Source organism: Myiozetetes cayanensis, unplaced genomic scaffold, assembly GCF_022539395.1.
Source record: "Myiozetetes cayanensis isolate MyiCay16 unplaced genomic scaffold, myiCay2020 scf7, whole genome shotgun sequence".
Lineage (NCBI taxonomy): Eukaryota > Metazoa > Chordata > Aves > Passeriformes > Tyrannidae > Myiozetetes > Myiozetetes cayanensis.
This window is the reverse complement of record NW_026087964.1, coordinates 46,641,939-46,657,823: the sequence shown is the minus strand read 5'-3', so window position 1 is coordinate 46,657,823 and position 15,885 is coordinate 46,641,939.

Sequence of the window (15,885 nt, the reverse complement as noted above, 5' to 3'; positions counted from 1 at the left end):
CTGGCAATGCCCTTGCAGTGCTGTAAAAATCTCATCAAAATGCCCTAATAAAGTTTTAAGTTGTATTAAATAGTGCAATACGTAAACTGTAAAACATACTTCTCTCTCACTCATGGATCAGTTAATGTAACTTTTAAAAATGGTCTTTTATTTTAGATACCTATTAGAAGTAACCAGAGAAAATTATCAGTTCTGTCAAGTTCTAGGAGAGTCAGAAAGTATCACTGAGGAATATGACTCTGAAACAGCAGCAAGACATACTTTTCCACGTCCTTTAATAGGTAGAGCATCTATGTGAAGAGTTAAAAAGTTTTTGTGTTGTATTTCTGTGATTCCAACCAGTAAGACATTACTATAAAAATGTTACTTCTACTGGGTTTCAACTGGTAGAATTTTTATTATTGACCTACAGATCTTTGCAAGGCATGTGCACAGATTCATTTTGCAGAACTTGCACATTGACTGCAGAGGGCAGTACAGTACTTGCAAATTACTTGTGAATTCCTTTTTATTTGATATCCATATCTCACTTGGAGAAAAAAACTTGTTGAGTAAATAACTTCTATAAAAACTGTGCCGAATTAAGTTACTTTTGTACCTGTGATATTGTGTGAAACAGATGCTCAAGAAAGGCAACTGCTTTATCTTTTTAATCTTGTTCAGCAAATAAAGAAATATAGGGGCACCTATATTGCAATTATATGAGTTAGGACACATGTAAAATGTGCAAGAGCTCGGGACAAAGAGTACATCAGTGCAGAAAGATGTTTCAGCAAGGTACTTTTGTCAATACAGAAGAGTAGGAAATGGATATGTGCAATATTGTTGCAGAATCTTACTCTGGATGATCACTGTCAGTAGCATGGGTTAATTAGCTGAGCAATAACTCAGGTATTAATGTTTTTGCTTTCAAAAGAGATACGTTAATTGTCTCTGCTGTGGCCAGGTAGGCATGGTTTCTTGTCCTGGGGATTCAATTCTGCTTTCAGTAGCCTTTTTTTGTTTTGTTTTGTTGTTTTTGTTTTGTTGTTGTTGTTGTTTTGTGTGGGTTTTTTTGTTTTGTTTTGTTTTTTGTTTTTGAACTGAACTCTTGCCTGTTCCTGGTTTCGAAATGGAGATCCAGAGATGGTATGGTTGCATATAGGACTGGACATCTGTTGTATTTGTATCGTTTTATTAGTGAATTTTGAACATGCTTGCTTTTGAACTGGGAAGGGAATGACAGGCAATCTGAATAGAGCTTCCCTTTTCGACTGGCAATGCTTCTGTGCTCTGTTGATTTCTGCACAAGTAACTATGGAATTGAAAAGCCCAGACTCAGGTCCCACATGTGTCTTCCTAGAAGAATCACGTCATCACGAGACCAATAAGTAGCACCTGTAACTACTGAGGTGAAGCTGATCTTTACTGTGTAGTGGGCAAGGCAAATTTAACTTAATTCCAGCCCCTACAGTACTGTTGCTTTCTGAGCAGAGCTTGTTACATCAAGTGGCTGCCAGGTGTGCTGTCAGCCCACTTAAGAGGAGGGCATAATTAGTACCTTCTTGTTGGATTTGGTACGATGTAGGTTTCAAACTGCATACCATGGTCAAGACTAAATGCCTGAGCATATGGAAATGATCTTTAGCTTTTCCTTTATACTGTGTTTTTGAATTAAATACTTATGCTCCCTCTTATTGCTTCTAAATGACTTCAAGAAGAAAGGTACTTGAAAAGTACAGATTCTGGCTTGTTACCATTGTTAATTCTCATGGAAAGACTATTAACTACATAACTACTTTTTGATTTTTTTTTTCATAAATGTATTCAGTTCAGAAGCCAGTGACATTAAATTCTCCTGCAGTTCCAAAAAAGCTGCATGCAGTTTCTGTGCTTGGTTAAACTCAGAGCAAGTGTTTTTTATTGTGTTATGGAGTTTACTCTTTTATTACTTTGTTTAACACAAAGAGGATCAAAATGTATTTCTACAAAAGTTTCAGATCAATCCATCTGATTGAAATCCTTCTTTGTATGTCACTTCCGATAGCATGTGCAGAGAGGAACAGATACTCCTGCAAGTTCTCCTCAAAATATGGCAGATTTTTTTTTGCTAGTTACAAGGTTATCATCGAATCAGTAGTGCTGGCATGCCCCTTTCTTCTTCCATAGGGCTTGGTTCTTTCCTCTTCTTCAGGCTATATTCTGAAGTCAAACCATATTCCTCAGGTGGTCATAGACATTAGATTAGCACTGACAGTCTGAGATGCTTTTCTATATGAGGCGATATTATTGAAAAGCTGAGAGACCATCATCCTTCTGCAGGGGGCTGATAGGAAATACATATACTGCTCTGAAGAAAATAATAATGATTTTTGAAGATCTAGTGCTGGCTTTTGCTCTTATTGAAGTCAGCAGGAGGTTTGATACTGACTTCTGTGAAAGTAAGATTAGGTTCTTTGTCATTTCATTTTCATTTTTCAACATAGACCAGGATATATGCTGGGAGACAAACTGATTTTACTTCTGACTTATGGTGGAGAACTGCTGTGGTTAAGACCAAGTGTGAGTTTGCATCCTGAAGTGTGAATTCTGTATTTTACATCCCCTGAGTTCAGAAAATCACCATGAGTTACAGGATAGCTATAACTGTGCAGTGGCACCAATGTTGGCATAGACCAGCAAAATTTCAAGGGGGTAAAAAATTTTTTATCACTTAATATCTGAGTGCTAAACCTTTGTAGTAAACAAAGCTTTTGTTCAAACTATGTTATTACTGTGACATGGTGAGGATTTTTGTTAGGAGAAGCGCAGGAAATTGAATTTGATAGTTCTTTAGACATTGGAATGTAATGGCTTTGAGAATATGATTCATTTTACTGAAGGTGATGGTATTTTTCTGGCTTTGGTCACTGTGTGACTGACTAAAAATTGCAGTGGACAACTTGATTAGTGCTTCCTGGGTGCTGGATCTCTAATTTATGATAATATTTGTTTGTGCTGGTGTACTATTTTGTACCTGTTGGTATCGTCAGGGTGTGGTGGGTTTTGGTTGCTATTTATGAGGAGAAAGCTTGGCTTTCTGGCAAAGAGGGTGTGGCAGTTGTGCATCTTTTAAATACACGCTGGGTTTAACCAGTGTCAGCCAAGGTACTTGGTGCTGGTGCTCAGAACCATCCATTTCCTCCAAGTCTGTTAGATCACAGCTGCAGGTTCTGGAGGCTGTGTGGTGTGACACTTTCTAGGGTGAGATGAAAGGCAGTGGTGATTTCATGCTAGAGACAGAGATACAGAGTTCAAGCAGGCCTGATCTATGCAGAGCCAGGTTGGCTTCTGTTACATGTTTTTGTTGGCTGTTACACAGAAATCTGAATGTGTGGGATGGAGTCTTCTTCTCGAGAAGGTCTGACTATGCATAGTTGTGTGTTTCTGTACAACTGTCATGGACTGAACCCGTTTCAGTCATTCACGTTGAAGATTCCCAAATATGTTCCTCTGAGCTGCATAGATCCTGATGATTGTGATGTTTCAACAGTGGGAAAATGGACTGCTGGAGTTTAAGATCTTTGGTTGCTGCAGCAGTGTTACCAAGCAGCAGTAATGTGGTGGAATTAGCATCAAATATCCTCCTCTGCTCTGGCATGTTGCAGGCTTGTGAAATCTTGACAGGCTTGTCTTCTCCTTGCTGTGCATCTAAGTTTCTCCTTTCTTGGGGACAAGGGGATGAAGGGGAGGGGTGGTTTTGTTCATTGTAGAAATTCTTGGAGATTTTGTTTCAGTGAATATTTAAGTGACAGTTAAAATGGAGTAATGATTAATAGTCATTAATTAAATGGAGGCTCACTTTTCACTTTGCAGATCTGGAACTTTTCCTCTATTTTTGGGAGTGGAAAGCCAAGCTTTTATATTTATTAGAGTCTGCATTCAATTTACAATGATTATCTATAAAGATTTTATTCTTACGCAAAACTGAGCAAGTGCAATCACTTCAAAATAAACTTCAGTCAGTTCCTGTTTTGTTTTTCTCTAGCTGTGTGTGTTATAGCACTTCTCCTTGTAGAGAGAATGGATACAATAATTTTTCCCCCTACTGTGGTAAGCCTTCTGGTCTGCAGTAGTGATGTAAAACAGGTTATAATGATTCAGCAATGTTTTACAAAACTATATAAAACACAGGGAAATAGAGAACCAGTCCTGACAGTTTACCCTTTCAAATGATTAGAAGGACTATCTGAGCATATTCTTTGCTATTTATTGAATACTTATAAGTCTTCTAAAATCAAAATCCTTCACAAGTATAGATGGAATTGTTTTCATTAGGCTCTGGAGATGGGTAGGAGGTTTTGTGGAACTTATTGATATTCAGAAGAGGTTAAGTGTTTCATTGGCATTAGTTATACATATAAGTTCACACTTAAAGTCTTTACAGGAGGAACTTGTCACGTTAGACTCAATAAATATGAAATTCTACTCAAAAATCCATCTTTACACTGCAGTTCTATCAGAAAATTCATTCTACTGATTATGACTTTTAGAAAATACAGCTTTTCAGGCCATGTTTTTTTTCATCAATTGCCCAAACAAGTTGTCCTACGTTATGGTGTTTTACTGTGTGATATGTAATAATTGACATTTGAGGATAGCAGTATATTTGGAAACAGTATGTTTAAATTGTATCTACTGAATTAATAATGGAACTGCATTCTTAATTTAAAATAATACTTGAAGTGTAATAGGAAATCAAGCCTATAAAGTTCACTTTGATTTCCAAAAAGAGAAATCCAGAAATCCACCTCTATCGTTGTGATCTCATGAAATGCCTACAGATCAATCATTTTATCTGGAAATATCTTCTATACGTTCAATCACTCTTTCATTGTAAATTGGATGTCTATGATCAGTCTCCATTGTTGCAGATGATTTTGTCCCATTTTCTTTTTTCCAGAGCTGTAGAACTTCCTGTAAACAACCTTATTGTAGTAACAGACATGCTCACTTGAAAACTAATTTTGTTCTCTTCTTTGTTTTCCTCTTTATTATGTTGGATAGGGCTTCTATTCTCAGTTAGTCATTTAGTCACCGTGCCTTTTTTTCTATCTATGGAAAGCATGACAAAAACAAAGCAAAAATTTGCATCAGCAATCAATATACTGTATTTAGGGGAAGTAAACAAGAGTACCTCAGAGATGTTTCCCCATATTTTATATTAAGAACTTTGCAATATCACTTGATTTTTTTTTGCTGTAACAATTTCCATCCTATTTTACATATAAATAAGTTTTTCATAGAAAATACACTGTTAATTTAGATAGTAGAATAGAGTCTATTAGTCTGTGTTTTTCTTGCAAAATATTTATGTAACCATTCTGAACAATGTCTGGCTCACCTGCATTTGAAACTTACTTCCTTCTTCTGTGTTTTGTTTATGAAAACTGCTTCTTCAGCTGTCAATGTTAATAAGTGTTCAAAGCATTCATGTTAAACCATAAATTTGTTTGTATTCCTTTGTCAAAATATGAAAAAAACCCGTGTCCATTGAAGAGCATCTTAAAAGGTACCTTAAGTATGTAAAATTTAGGCGTTATAACATTTTACTTTTATCTGTCTGGAGTGAGATTGATGCTTAGAGTTAATATGTATCAGGTAAAATGTTTGGAATTTAAAAAAACATGACAATCCACGTACTGAGCAAGGATTGCTTAACTGAATGATGTGGAAATTGCAGTAATATGCTATAAATTGTTCATCTCTCTCTTTAGTCACCCTTCTCATAATGGAAAGGGTCACGATTATGTGTGTCAGACTCCAAATTTATAGATCTCCTACTGAAGGAGAAAGCAACTTTCTCCCTTTGCCTTTGCTGTCCAAGGAAACAAGTAGGGCTTGTTTTCAAAAGAACAACTGCTGGGAGCATACAGCCTTTATATCAGCCTGGACAGAGCTGAGGAGCTGAGAGACCTGAATTCAGATCCCTCTGGCTAAGACTCAAACCATATTCCCTTCATTTGAATAACAGGACTGATTCTGTCTGAGAAGACTTGGGTACACCGCAAAATTCTGCTATCCTTTTCCTAGCTTAATAGTCAAAGTTTTTCCTTTTCATCTTTTATAAAGAAAAACCATGACCTTGGAGCACAGTCATGAGTGATTTCTCATGAGATCCCAGTACAGTCAGTAAAAAGATGAAAATGAGAACTAATACTTCACAGCCAACAGTAGTTTTCCAGGTTACAGTAATTACTCTAAGCAGAAAACCTGAGGAGCAAAAAGTCAAAGTATTAAAATAATTCACAAGAGAGCTTGAGACTTCTCCATAAAGAATTTAGATCCCAACACTATCTGTTAATCCAGTAGTGGTTTGCTTCCTGCAGTGACCATGATTTCATTCAGAGGACCAAATTCCATGGTGGAGTTAATTAGTGAAATTCCCTGTACCTCAGTGAGACAGTTATGACTCAAACTCCTGTCTGCTAGGAATCTGCATTATGGCTTTTTCATTTATGATACTTCACAGAAGGACATACTAAGTTTATGCATTTAAAAAAAAACCACTTTTTTCACTGATATAAGTGTGAAGCAATAGGAATAATGCTTCAAGTTTAAAAGAACAACCAAACCTCTTACTTTCAATGTGGTATATTTACAGATTGAAAATAAATCATTAAAAAAAAATTTCAGCAGTTTTAACATGCCTACTACCTGTGTTGCCATTCCACTCTCCTTGACAGCTCATGCTAATTGGTACTTAAGGTTGAGATTTAATAAATGCTACTCAGTGTTGTGAGGTAGTGCTTTACTTACTGCTTTGAAACAAGTGTCAAAAACTTGGGTGAATAGGTTTAGTTAGTTTGTTGTTTGTATTCAAAAGAATATCGTGACTGTGGAATTCTGAGTTAACAGGCTTAATTATGCACCATTTGACACTGAATTTTCGTCTCCTGCACCTGAGGACGCATCTTGTTAACGTTCTTCTTTCTGATGAAATTCAAAATAGCATCCAGGTGGTTTCATTACCAGGTTTGTGAAGGCTGTACCTGTTTTGAAAGAGGTGCTTCCTCAGGTTAGGATATTAGAATAGCTCTGACTCAAAATTTCTTTTAATACATAATCCAGAGTTAGAACTTTATTTGAATGATATATATATTTTGTATTATTCTCTTTATGATGACTGGGCAATTCTTGCCATGTATTCTTAATGAACCTTTCACTCTGTGTATTCAGTAATTTTGTGATGGGAAAGTTAAGTTTGAATAACTAAAGCCAGCAATAAAACTACTGGATTATTGTGAGATTGCTCTCAAAATCAAAACCAAACAAACAACCCCCCCCAAACAACAACAAAAAATCTGGTCCAGTTTTAAATCCTATGGTTCATGTTACCTTTCTCTTCATTTGCTGAAGTACTGTTTGCTCTTCAATACTGCAAGCACAAAAGGCTTCTAAATAGAAGTATTAATATTTGGAATTTTACGTCTCTTAAAATTGTTACAGTCTTTCTGTCTATGTGTATGAAAACATAGAAATCCAAATTTAATAGGAATCAAGAAATGTTTAATTTGTAATGGTAAAACCTGCGATGTATCTTACTTTTGAGAAACTGTTTCTGAAATTCTGAATCTCTTCTAGAAATTGTATTTATTCCCCAAGCTTCATTTGCTCCCTGTTTTAGTTTTGGTACCAGGTTTTTTTCGAAAGCTGCCACTGTAGACATAGGTGTATCTTCCATCTGCAGCTGATACACTGTTCATTTCCCCTAAGCATGTGTTATAAATTCATTTACCTACAGCTGTCTTTCATTCCACCTCTTCCTCCTGAATATGGAATTGGCCCTTCAGTGACTTTGAGAGCTCATAATTTAGGGTCTGTGAGCTCTATGTAAATTAACACAGTCACCTGGGGTGGGTGAGGAATGAAAGTCTATTAATTAATCTCTTGCTAAAGAGAACTCTGTTACTAAGTTAGGGAGTTTCTGCTATTTCATTTCTTCCTGCAACCAGTGTGGTAAGGTCACAAATTAGCTTTTGCCCTGGTTTGAGATTTTTTTATGTTTTGGTCCACTGTTAACAGAGAAGTCATTCTGCAAGCTTGCTCATTTTCATTCTAGTTTAATTATACAGGAGGTACTGCCTGAGTTATGGGGAAAAGAGAAGAGGATTTTTTAGCAAAGAACCACTAAATGTGTCAGTGGTTGAAGATACTGTGTTGAAGTGAACCTCATTTGTAAATGTGATGAATTTTTGTATTTTCTTTTGGGCAAAGGTAGTGAGAAGAAGAAAAATAGTCATAATACTTTCTAAATGGGTATGATTGTAATTATAAGGATATTTTCAACTGGTTTGACTCAGAACAGTTCTGTTCCAATCCATGAAACTGCATGCCTTTGGTAGATAAAAATCTTGTGGTATCTGTCTCTCGATATTTCTTGGTGCTAACTTGCTGTCTTTTTTGTCTCCAACTTTCTATACCTATTTTAATTCCAAAGCGAAGTATCAAGAGTGTTTTGAGATGAGCAGGTAAGATTAAATTGGTCCATCAAGCTGATGGACCTTTTACTAATGAACAAGTTGATTAAGTTTCTGGAAAGATGTGTCTGGTAGACTTCTGAGATGCAGCCCAGAAAGATCAAGAAAAAATCATGATGAGTTTAAAAAAACTTGAAAAAGGCCTGGTCTGACTCTCATTGCATGTTTGTACTCTCAAGTTTCAGCTGGCTGGATTTGTTCCGGCTCTGGGATTCAAAGGAAGAGCAATATTGTACACAGGAGGCAAAATTTATAGAAAACATTTCTCTAGCTAGATGTAATGTACTTTCAGTAGCATTAGTTTTGTCTAGTAATGCATTTGCTTCTGTAGACAGGCAGTAGAGTGAAGTAATAGGGTTTAGAAACAGTCATTGCTCGATGAAGGAAGAATATAATGTATTTGTTGTCAGAAACAATAAAGTCTACCATGGCTGGTTTATACTGTTCAGGCATCGAAATTTGTTAAATCAATAGATGTACAAGAGTAAAAAATGAAAAGGAAACATTAGATTTCTTAACATTATTTCATGTGTTGCATTTAGAAACATATAAGATTTGGTGTTCAAACAGTACATTGACCTCTCTTTAAATGCCACAACTGCATTTTCCTCCATTACTTTATATATTGTTATGTAAACATCAGTTAACCTCCCTCTTGTCTCAATTAAATATGTTTAACAAATAATCAGTCTGAATTAACAGCAGGATACCTCATGCCATTCATATATTTATAAGAGATGTGTTCAGATAATTCTGTGAATATATTTGGCAATGAAGGGAATCTGCTGTGATTCACCAGTTTCCGGGGAGAAGACTCGAGGCACACATCATCTTAATTATGTAGTGTTGCTTTAGGCCTCTGACACCAGTGATGAAGTTAAATAACAGTTCATTAGTTTCTATTTATCAGATAATTGCACTGATGGAGCTTTTACATTTCATCTATGAAGAAGGGCCTTTACAATTCTATCTTGAAAGATTTTGCTACTAATACCTTTAGGGGACAGAGTGGAAAATACTTTAGCATTTAACAAATGCATAGTAAATAAGTCATATAATTCCCAAAACTTAAAAACACAAATCAGGTACTCAGAAGTATTTAATCTTCATTTAAGGTACTCAGGAATAAAATATAACAGGGATTAGCTATATGAGATAATGTTTACTTGTCATGGATAGTATAGCAACCTTTAAGGTTTTTATACTGTTTTAATTAAGTCTAGATTTGTAGCCGATTAGAATGTTTGTATACACTGTCCACTCATTACTTCCTTTTAATCACTATTTTGTGTTTCTCTAAAATTGGGTATTGCCCTTTTGCTTAATATGAAGGAGTACCTAGGGTAGCAAATCTTGTGCTTTATTTACATGGAAGATTTGAATCCATAAACAGAGTGAAGCCCTGTAGAAGATTAATTCTAGTTCTAGATTTAAAAATGTGGGCTGATTCTACCATGGCTAAATGAGTTTCATAGCCTGAAAACAAATCTAAAACGAAACGAATGTTGTAAGCTCTGTCCTTCACCAACTTGTAAATAGTGCATGCCAGTGGCAGCATTTTCTCACTGGCTGTTGGATGTCACAAATGTTGATAATGTAAAAAGCTTTACCAATGGACAGTTCACCCAACCTTCTGGAAAGAGTAGAAAAGATTTCCTTAAATTGCTTGAGACTTACATATTATGGGATATAATCTCTATGTCATCTGATGAGACACAGGTGAGTATTCAGTATTTAAGTATTCTATTGTTTTCCAACAAGTTGAATTGCAGAAGTTTCTTTAAAGATACACTTCTGAACTCCATATAGAGAGCAGTTAGGAAAACTCTGTTACTTTTGGGGAGCTCCAAGAACAAACATTATTTCTCAGATGGCTCTGTGTGCAAAATCAAGGAGCTCTTTTCCTTTTGTCATTAGGTAAATGTGTCTTGCTATTACAGGTATTTTTGCTTTATTTTTTGATGCTAATGTGCAAACAGTTGTCAACACAAACCATCATTTTACTTGTAGAAGGTAGGAATTAATTCTTGCAACAGCTGCTGTGGTGACAGACATCTCTGTTAGTGAGAGGCTTTTTCATGCATCATGGTTGTGTAATTATGGCAGGAGCAGTTTCAGTCTGGCTTAGAACATAGATACTCTAATATACGCAACTTCTGTTTCGTATTTGAAATATATAATTTCTGTCACTTATCTGATTTCAAGTGAAATGCCTTTAATCTTGGGAGTGGAACATTGTCAAAATAGTAGCAAGAATTGACTTATAGTCAGTTGATGGTCAATGTTGTAAGCGTCTCCAAGTCTAATTGTTGATCCTAATATGAAGAACAGATAGTATCAATATGCTGATATTAGCACTGATCATCTGGAAGGGGCAGCAGAACTGAAATCTACTCTCTGCTAACTGTTTTTTTCCCATGCCATATGAATTGGTAAAATGAATAAATAAAAAGATAAAACATGATACTGCTTTAGGCAGGCCCAGGCAATAGCACAGTTTTACCAGAAAAATTACTTAAACTAGTAAATTACTTGTGTATGTAGTCATTCTTTAAAGCAGACATTAAGCTCAACACATATTGTGGATGGTAATTTATCAAACTGAGTTGCTTTTAAGTAAAAATGGTTCTGTGCATTTTGTGATGAACAGGGCTATTTGTTTGATGTTGATATGCTTGGATCTAACATAATTGTTATGAGTAGGTCAGTTTAACTAAAATACCATTAGTTTATATATTTTTTCCTAATTGAAAATTGGAAGTGCTTTCAAAATCACCGGCCAATGAAAATGGAATTGGGTAATTTTGGGCCTGTTTTATTCCTTAGCTTTTACTCAAGTTAGCAGGCCTCACTTCTTGAGGATATGCTTGCTTTCTTTAAAAAAAAGCCAAAAAAGCAAAAAAAAAACCCAAACCAAACAAACCACCCCAAGCCCTACCCTCCCAAACTCCAAAACACCCTTGTGTTTTCCTTCTTGAGGAACAGCAGGGGTTAAAAAAGATCCCTTTTTTTCATATGTTCATTTCAATCTTGAAAAACCCATTGTAGTTCTTCATTCTGAGTAGAGGGGTGACACTATGTCCTTGAGATGACACCATGTTCTTTCTAAATAGTAAAAATATAGAAAATATTGGAATGTGTTTCTGCTGGGTCAATACGTTTCTTTACCAGTCTTGACAAGGTGGTGCTCTCAGTTAAATGTATTTATGTTACAGAAAAAAGAATCGGACTAATATGTAACCCTAAAATAAGGTGTTAAATCTGCTTTATGAGTAGAAAGTGTCCTCTTTGTGCAATGGTTAATTTTGAAATGTTCACTGATCTTCTTGAGTGAAGAGATGACTGCTGTTTCAGTCGATGGGAAAGTTTCAGTTTATAAAAAAGGTTATTCCAGTTTGCCACAAACAAATGTTCAAATAGTTCTCCCTAACAGAGGCAGCCATTTGATGTCTTATTGTCAGGAATAAGTAAATACTGTAACATTTAAGTCAGTTCCAAACACCAGGGGAACTCACATTTAAAATTTCATTTCAGTTCTGCTAAAAGATGCATGTTAGCCACAAAATACAAATCCCAAATTATGTTACAAAGTTTATTCTCATGTAGCTGAAAGTGTACTAGAAAAATCTATGGTATGGTATTGAAATATAGAATTGAGTTTAATGTGCTTAAGTCCTGGATTTATAATGTTTAGGTTTGGTTTAGTGTTTGTTTGGTTTTGTTTGTTTGTGGTTTTGTTTTGGTTTTGTTTTTTGTGTGTTTAAAAAAAACCGCAAAGATTTAATTTCCACTTCCTTCCTAATTTTTTTCCCCTTTTTTTGTCTATACATAAGCTTTCTGCAGGTGTTTTGGTAGCTCTGCTTTGCTTGTGGTACTAATCCTTTCTCACAGGCTTGCCAGTCAAGTCTTGCTATGTTCATCACACTGAATTTCTTTTTCTCAGCATCAGCTGAACTTAATCACTCCCCTGAGCAGAGATGGAAATTGAACTTGCCTCCAGCACACTTCAGCTCAGTAAATACTGGTGTGATAGGAGTGAGAAAATGGAAAAAGCTGAAAAACCCGCTGCACGTAATCCCTTAATCCAATATTTAGGATCCTGGGTTTGTCTGTACAAATACTGAATACTGCCCCAGAACAGTAAAGAAGCAGTTCAACATTAAAAGAGATATAAGCACTATTCTTTCAGTGAAGAGTATTGGGAAGGAATATATTTTTCTTCCACAAAAAGTAGAGGTATAGATGGCCAGATGTTATTTATTTTTACCATTATGATGTGAAAATTTATTTGATTATTCCATCCTAGTCTTCCTTTCTTTGGTCCACAGCTGTCCTCTAGTTAGATAACATCTGCCTTCTAACATTTTCAATTGGTCTGAGTTTGAATGATCTGATTATCTACTGTTCTTATCTGTGTTCGTTATAGTCTCTCAGCATAGTTTAGAGCCCTAAATCTGCCCTGTAGCTGCAGTTGAGAGAGGAAAGAAGAAGGATAAGGAGAGAAATTTTACTGAGTTTGAGAGATCAAACTGTAGGCACATATTTCACATCTTTTCCTGATACAAACGGCTTCTGATGTTCTCTGTTCTGCTTATATTAGGAGAAATCAAGAGAAAACTTGATTATTAGGTGGAAGGATTATTAGGTAAAATTATTAAGTGAGAACAAAACACCTGATTGAACTCAGTAATAAATTACTGAGATCCCCCCCCCCCCTAGTTTCATAGCTGGACATAAACAAGCCTGAGAATGAGTTGGAAGTTGCTTTTGCCAGCCATACGATGATTCTAATAAAATATCTAAGTCCAATTCTATACTCATCTGCCCAGACATTGATCTGGAGCAATTCTGCTGAATCAAGTCTGGTCACAGGAGTGGTGCAAGTATGAAAGTGGTGCAAGAAAGACAAGAACTGGCTATTTGGTAGAGATCTTCCAGTTTTTCTTCTTGCATCAGTGTACTTACAGTAGATGACAGACTGTACCCTGGGAGTGGTCTAGGAATACAAGATGTGTTTCTGTTGCAAAGTTAACTTTTGTGTATGGCTGGAGGGGACATAACCTGTGATTATTTTTCAGGTATTTTAAATGTGCTCTTTTTTTCTAATTCTGTTAAATTCTGGAAGAGATTTGTCCTTGTTCTTTCTGCACTTTTTTAGCATTAAAAGTACTTCCCCAGAGATTATGCTGTATCTTTTATGGGTGTGTGGGGTGTAGGCTAAAACTTGTCCTGGGGCCTTTGCACTTGAAGATACCTTTTGTTTTGCTTTTAAATTGTCAGGCCACGTCTGTGCCTATGAATCTCAGCAATGAGTTTTGTATCTCCTTATAGTGAACTCTGGCACAGCTAAGAACTGATTCTGATTGTAAATTGGTGTAGAGTAAAAGAACACTGACAGAAGATCAATGTAGAGAAAAGCAGCCTCTTCCTGTAAAAAAAAAAAAAACAATCTGTTTAGTAATTCTTCTTTTTTCTTTCATACTTTTCCCTGTGAGACCTCACAGAGGACTTGAGTGGAGGGAAAAAAATGTGGTTATTGGCTGGGCTTGGTATAAGGTACATTTTGAACTGCTTTGCTCAGTTCTCTGCATGTGCAGGACATTAACCTGAAAGTCACACTGAGAAATGGCACTAACAGCATTAGGGGACTGCTGTGATTTTTTTCACCTATAGTTTAAATTCATTCTATGCACACTGTTGTTCTGAGCCTTTTTTTTTTTTTTGATCTGTTCTTTTGCTGTTATGGATCCTGACTTCCTTCATGTACACACTGGGTTGTGAGAATGCCAGTTGAAAGAAAACAATTCTTAAATTTCCCTGATATTCACTAATACAATCCTTCAGGTCCCTAATTTGATTAATTGTTGTATGATTTCAAAATTTTTGCCAATTTAAGCTTCTTTTATTTTTTTAAATGCCAAAATCTTTTCTTGTGTCCAATATGTTGTCTTTTTCTTAGGTTAGGGAAACTGTTGTAGTAATAGATCTTTCCACAGTTCAAATTTGCTCTAAACTCCACAAAGAGCTTTTTAGTGGTGGTGATTCTTTAGTCAAATAGCTCATAAGATTGTCAACCTTCTGGCTGCTTTCCTTGAATGTGAGAGATAAATTGTTGTATATCTCTGTTATGATGCTCCTCATAGGGCAATGCAGCAATTTCTAATAGCACAGAGCAGCACTGAACATTTTCTGATAGGTAGCAATTTTAAAAATTAAATTTATGGCCAAATGAATGATTTGTACTTCTAGCAAGAAAGTTAAGAGCGTCATGAATTCTGTGCTAGGAGTGGTGGATAACTTTTCAAGAATTTAAGGAAAGCTTTGCATCTATAAAGTCTAGATGTATGTACAGTTTTGGCTATGGACCAAGAAGTATGAAAACTAGAGTTCAGATGTGTCTGATCTCTGGTCTTAATCTAACATAATACTCTGTTCACGGTGTCACTGGCCTTGAGATACAGTCTCACCCCATGTGCACTTCAAGGTGTCCAAAACAACACACTTCAATGAGTGTGGCTCTGAGCTAATAACCCTCATTCAGGAGTATACTGCCTGTGGTTAAAAGCTGCACCCACACACATATAGCTACATGTATTACAACTGGTTGCATGTAGGCAAAACTGTCCAGAGAGCAGGTGGAATGTCAGCTTGTGAGAGATCAGTCAGGCACCCCCTCACTTAAATTTAAGCATGAAAATAATTCCACTGAAGTACCAATACTGCAATGAACACGTGATGTTCTTTGCAGCATCAATATAGGATTTGAGTGTTTCACTAGCGTGGGCATAAAGAACACTAGACCCAATAAGGTCATTCTCCAGTGACTGCCTCATTTTGTTTGTGTAGGCTTTACTGTCAGCTTCCTTCACTTCTGTAAATAAATCATCTAGCCCTTTTGCAGAAAGCGTTTATTCTTCAAAAGGACAGGCAAGATAAAAATGTTATCAATACTTGATTGTTAGTCTAGCTATCCAAATAAAGCCCTGTATTTCCTATGTTACCAGGAATCTTCCTCAATCCTTGATAATTTTTTTGTTGTTTTTTTGTTTTTAATTTTTTAATAACAAGTAAACTGGAACCTAGTTTTGACTGGAACTTAGGTAGGAGTATAAAAAAACTTGCTAATCAATATGCCTCTCATCCAGTCTCCTTCTTGCCCTGCCACCGAAGTACTCTGAAAAGGAACGTTCTGTTTTACAGGAAGAATCTTCTGAAGAGACTTCATGCTTTTTGGGAGTTTGCAGGCAAGGAAGGCACAAATTGAGTTTTCTCAGAAGAGCAGTAAAATATGAAATAATGCTGATGTGCTTTTTATCTGCTGTCAGCTTTCAGGTTCTGTACTTGTCAAATCACCTTGTGTAAAGCTGGCAGAATATTTGATCAAATC